Genomic DNA, 5672 nt, shown 5'->3' on the forward strand with positions numbered 1-5672 from the left:
AAAAAAAAAAGAAAAAAATATAAATTAGCCAGGTGTGGTGGTGGTGCGCACCTGCAGTCCTAGCTACTAGGGAGGCTGAGGTGAGAGGATCACTTGAGCCCAGGAGGCTGAGACTACGGTGAGCCAAAATGGTGCCACTGTACTCAAGCCTGGGCAACAGAGTAAGACCCTATCTTGAAAAAAAAAAAAGGAAAGGAAATTTAGGCTGGCTCTGGGAGCTCTGTTTATGAGTATGAGTTAGCCCTGCTCTGCAAGGGGCAATTAAAAAAAAGAAAAAAAAAGAAAAGGAAAAGAAAAAGGGCTGGGTACAGAGGCTCATGCCTGTAATCCCAGAACTTTGGGAGGCTGAGGTGGGTGGATCACTTGAAGTCAAGAGTTTGAGACCAGCCTGGCCAACATGGTAAAAACCCATCTCTACTAAAAACACAAAAATTAATCAGGCATGGTGGAGCACACCTGTAGTCCCAGCTACTCAGGAGGCTGAGGCAGGAGAATCGCTTGAACTTAGGAAGTGGAAGTTGCAGTGAGCCGAGATCGTGCCATTGCACTCTAGCCTGGGCAACAGAGTGAGACTCCATCACAAAAAAATAAAGAAAAAGAAAGAAATTTAAAAATCAGGAAAAAGTAGATATCTGTATTGGTCAAAATACAGAAAGAAATATGAGGGACAGGCCTGGTGCAGTGGCTGAGGCAGGCGGATCACAAGGTCAGAAGTTCGAGACCAGCCTGACCAACATGGTGAAACCCTATCTCTACTAAAAATGTAAAAATTAGCTGGGCGTGGTGGCACACACCTGTAATCCCAGCTACTCAGGAGGCGAGGCAGGAGAATTGCTTGAACCCAGGAGTCGGAGGTTGCAGTGAGCCAAGATCACACCACTGCATTCCAGCCTGGGCGACAGAGTGAGACTCTGTCTCAAAACAAAAACAAAAACAAAACAAAAAACAGCTAAAACAATAGTTGCTTTGGGGAGTGGGAATCAGTTGATGGCAAGACAGAATATGGCCCTTTTTTTTTTTTAACTTTGCCATATGCCTAATTGATATTTTAAAAATTTATTACATGTATTTTGATTAAAAACATGTTTTAAGGCCGGGCGCGGTGGCTCAAACCTGTAATCCCAGCACTCTGGGAGGCCGAGACGGGCGGATCACGAGGTCAGGAGATCGAGACCATCCTGGCGAACACAGTGAAACCCCGTCTCTACTAAAAAATACGAAAAACTAGCCGGGCGAGGTGGCGGGCGCCTGTAGTCCCAGCTATTCGGGAGGCTGAGGCAGGAGAATGGCGTAAACCCGGGAGGCGGAGCTTGCAGTGAGCTGAGATCCGGCCACTGCACTCCAGCCTGGGCGACAGAGCAAGACTCCGTCTCAAAAAAAAAACAAAAAACAAAAAACATGTTTTAGAAAAAATAAGGGAAATAAAATATTGCAGAAAAATGGAAAGTCCCTGGGGTAGCATTTGCTACCTTGGTGAATTCATCACCATCCTGGGTCCAGCTTAGAAACCAGAGCTGTTAGCCCTAAAAGCAGCAGCATCTCTACAGAACAGACACACATTAACCAGGCTCATGAGACTGATATTTCAAATCAGATGCCAATTCATTAATTTATAAGAGGAAGCAGGGCTTTGAAGCAGACTGGATCTTCCTGTTCAATGATGAGTGCATTCTCTCCCTGTGGACTGATCTACATAGGAAACGGAACGGTTTTTAGAGGGTTGCTTGGTGATCCAGAGCATGAGTGAGGTAGGGGGTGAATTGAGTGGCTCCAAAGAATGGTACTTCCATCTCCCCTGTTCCTGGACCAGCATCTTTGTCCCCAAAGAATGTTTCATTCCTGGTGATTGTCTCGGCAACTCTCCCTGATCTCTGGCTTCCTTGGCTGCCCAGACCGTCTTGACTGGCACCCTCTTTCTTTAGCTGCATTAATACTTTTAACTAGGTCATAGTCTAGACTGGGCCTGAGAGTTATTCTGTCTCTATAACGTATTGTTTGGCTCTGTGTCCCCAACCAAATCGCATCTCGGATTGTAATCCCCACGTGTCCAGAGAGAAACCTGGTAGGAGGTGATTGGATCATGGGGGCAGTTTCCCCCATGCTGTTATTATGATTGTGAGTGAATTCTCACGAGACCCGATGGTTTTACAAATGGCAGTTTTTCCTGCACTCACACACTTTCCTGCTGCCTTGTGAAGAAGGTGCTTGCTTCTCCTTCCCCTTCTGCACTAATTGTAAGTTTCCTGAGGCCTCCCCAGCCATGCGGAACTATGAGTCAATTAAACCTCTTTTGATTATAAATTATTCAATCTCAGGTATTTCTTTACAGCAGTGTGAAAACAGACTAATACAATTGGCATATCTCTACTTCAAAGCATTAAAGGTGGGGTGTGGTGGCTCACATCTGTAATCCCAGCACTTTGAGAGGCCAAGGTAGGAGGATCACTTGGGCACAGGAGTTTGAGACCAGTCTGAGCAGCATAGGGAGACCCCGTCTCTACAAAAAATTAGCCGGGTGTGGTGGTGTATGCCTCCTATTGTCCCAGTTACTCAGGAGGCTGACATGGGAGGATCCCTGGAGCCCAGGAAGTCAAGGCTGCAGTGAGCCATGATTGCACCACCGCACTCCAGTCTGGGCAACAGAGTGAGACCCTGTCTCAAAAAATCATAACAAAAAAATTCAGAGCCAAGGTGAGTGGATCACTTGAGGTCAGGAGTTCAAGACCAGCCTGGCCAACATGGTGAAACCCGGTCTCCACTAAAAATACAAAAAGTTAGGGAGGATGGGGGAGGTATAGCATTAGGAGAAATACCTAAAGTAAATGACGAGTTAACGGGTACAGCACACTGACATGGCACATGTATACATATATAACAAACCTGCACATTGTACACATGTACCCTAGAACTTAAAGTATAAAAAAAAAAAAAAGGAACAGAAGCAGTATGACATTTAAAAAAAATTAGCTGGGCATGGTGGCAGGTGCCTGTAATCCCAGCTACTTGGGAGGCTGAGGCAGGAGAATCGCTTGAACCAGGGAGGCGGAGGTTGCAGTGAGCTGAGATGGTACCACTGCACTCTAGCCTAGGCAATAGAGACTTGCCTAAATAAATAAATAAATAATAAAACGCAAAAACTAAAGCATTAGAGTTTTGCGTTCAGTCATATACTTAGCACGCATGATGTGCCAGGCTCTGTTCTCAAACCCTGGAGTACAGCAGTGAATAAGGCTGACATTTGTGTGCCCTCACTGAATTTACAGTCTGACAAGGAAGACATAAAACAAACAAAAGTATACAAAGTGAAGAAGCAGTGCAACTCTCAGAAGACAACTTAATTTTCCTTTTTCCTACTTCTTGAGGAGGGGCAGCACCTCCTGGTTGCCCCCAGATATCATCTACAATGAAACCATGGGAGGAGCTGCAGGGTGGGGGCTGTAGTCTAGGTGAAGAAGGCCCATTCTCCAAACGTAAATCTCCAGCCTCCCTTGAGGTCTATTCTATACCACCAATTATTCCAATAAAGTTATTTTCTGCTTACATTTGTCTAAGGTTGGTTTTTTTTTTTTTTTTTTTGAGACGGAGTCTCACTCTGTCACCCAGGCTGGAGTGCAGTGGCGCGATCTCAGATCTCAGCTCACCGCAAGCTCCGCCTCCCGGGTTCACGCCATTCTCCTGCCTCAGCCTCCCGAGTAGCTGGAACTATAGGTGCCCGCCACGACACCCGGTTAATTTTTTTGTATTTTTAGTAGAGATGGGGTTTCACTGTGTTAACCAGGATGGTCTCCATCTCCTGACCTTGTGATCCGCCTGCCCCGGCCCCACAAAGTGCTGGGATTACAGGCATGAGCCACCGTGCTCGGCCTAAGGTTGGTTTTTGTTATTTGTAGCCAATAACCCAGACTAGTACACCAACGATCTCAGACATCTGTGGACCAGAGAAAAGTCACTAAAAGACAATCCAATGTCTGCGTCTTGGGGCGCAACCAAACCTGGAACCCTTTTGATTTGTGGCTTCCGTTTAGCACAAAGCAGGGCACACAAGCTCTCTCAATGAAATCTGGTTGGCTGAGTCTCTCAGTCAGTTAGTTCACAAATGTCTGCCAGAAGCTGTTCTATGTGCAGAAATCACAAAGCAAGTAGGAGCAGGTTTCTGCCTTCAAGGATATCCCACATGCAGCCCAGACCCAATGTATCTAAAACGGAAGGCTGTCATTTTCCCTGCCTTCTCTCCCAACCCATGTAACAACTCACATTCGGGTCCCATGCTCCAACCACATTGAACTGCTTGCGCTTCTCACTTCGGTCTACCAACAGTGAGTAGTTTGGTGTTCTTAGATCACACGGGTGGGAGGGAAAGAGAGAGACAGCAGGTAATCAGGCTGGGGTAGACAGACACCAGACCTTGATGCCAGGTGGAGGAATCTAGATGTATTGGCTGCTGTCCCAAGTTACTCTCCTCTGGCCTAAATCTCAGACTGGCCATATAGTTTAATTTTTTCTCTTCCACCAAAGGTCATCTGTGTAGAAGATGACACAAAGGGGAACCCAGCACGGTGGTCCATGCCTGTAATCCCTACACTTTCGGAGTCTAAGGAGGCAGGATCATTTGAGCCCAGGAGTTCGAGGCTGAGGCGAGTCATGATCGAGTCACTGCACTCCAGCCTTGACGCTGAGTGAGACCCTGTCTCTTAAAAATATATTTAAAAATTTTTAAAATTATACAGAGGGGTTATCTATCATCTTGGCCAGCGATGTCCGGGCAAAACTTGAAACAACTTGGTCCTGCAGTATTTTCCAGATGCCAGATCCTCATTCTCTTTTCTCTACTGTGCAGCTCCTACAGTGTTTTGTGTGAGAAGAGAGGGAGCACAGCGGGTCTCAGCCCTGGCTTTGCCCCGGGAAAAATTCCTCCTCTCTTCTGCACCGCCCCACCGAAAGCAGGGGCTAAGCCAGCGCCGTCTGCCTCTCCTCCTGGCCCAGGCCCCTTCCCTAGATGCTCCATTTCCCTAAAGCCTCACAACAACCCTGTGAGGTAAGCATTACCATCCCTTCATTTTACAGATGAAACTGAGGCTCAGGAGGGTTACGTTTCAGGCTCTAACGCCTGGCATCTTCGCTTTGATGCCGTCCAGGCTTAGGCCACCGAGCTCAAGAAACGGGCCGACGGGTGACCAGACGGACGCCGGGATCAACCCAAGTTCAGGACTGAGGGCCGCCAGGTGGCGCGTTTCCCGCCTCCCCCCGCGGCGGCTCGGGCGCACCTGAACCCAGCGGGGCGCGCCGGGGAAAGTAGGCGAGCAGGGTGGAGCGGGGAGCAGCTCTAATTCTCCAACTCGGAGTGGGCAAGGAGCATGGTTTAGTTCAGCCGGCTGGCACTGCCAGCGCCTCGCTAGAGTCACGCCGGGCCCCATCAGCCCGCCTCCTGTTTGCGCTCCCCAGCATGCAATTTATTTGGGGGGCTACCGGGGATAGAACGGAGTGGGCGAGCGCTGCCAGGAGGTAGGGCTGGCCCCACCTGTCGACTGCCTGGAGTGGGCAGGGAGGGGGCGGGGTTTGTTCCATAGGGCCCGCCCCGCAGTCCCTGGGTCCCGGGCGCGCGACGAGATATAAGGCAGCCAGGAAACAATGCGCCTGCAGCTCGCGCTCCCGCGCCGATCCCGAGAGCGTCC

At 48.9% G+C, this 5672-nt stretch overlaps 1 protein-coding gene across 1 annotated transcript in view; it reads left to right on the forward strand.

Moving 5' to 3' along the window:
* The first annotated feature begins 1241 nt into the window (after positions 1 to 1241).
* MYCL (v-myc avian myelocytomatosis viral oncogene lung carcinoma derived homolog) overlaps positions 1242 to 5672 on the forward strand; it is an 11019-nt gene continuing 6588 nt past the window's right edge. The window contains exons 1-2 of the mRNA XM_011955235.1: positions 1242 to 1250; positions 5547 to 5554. The gene's annotated coding sequence lies outside the window, so the exon portion shown is untranslated. The remainder of the gene's footprint in view (positions 1251 to 5546; positions 5555 to 5672) is intronic.

This window comes from Colobus angolensis, unplaced genomic scaffold, assembly GCF_000951035.1.
Source record: "Colobus angolensis palliatus isolate OR3802 unplaced genomic scaffold, Cang.pa_1.0 Scaffold4, whole genome shotgun sequence".
Taxonomy (NCBI): domain Eukaryota; kingdom Metazoa; phylum Chordata; class Mammalia; order Primates; family Cercopithecidae; genus Colobus; species Colobus angolensis.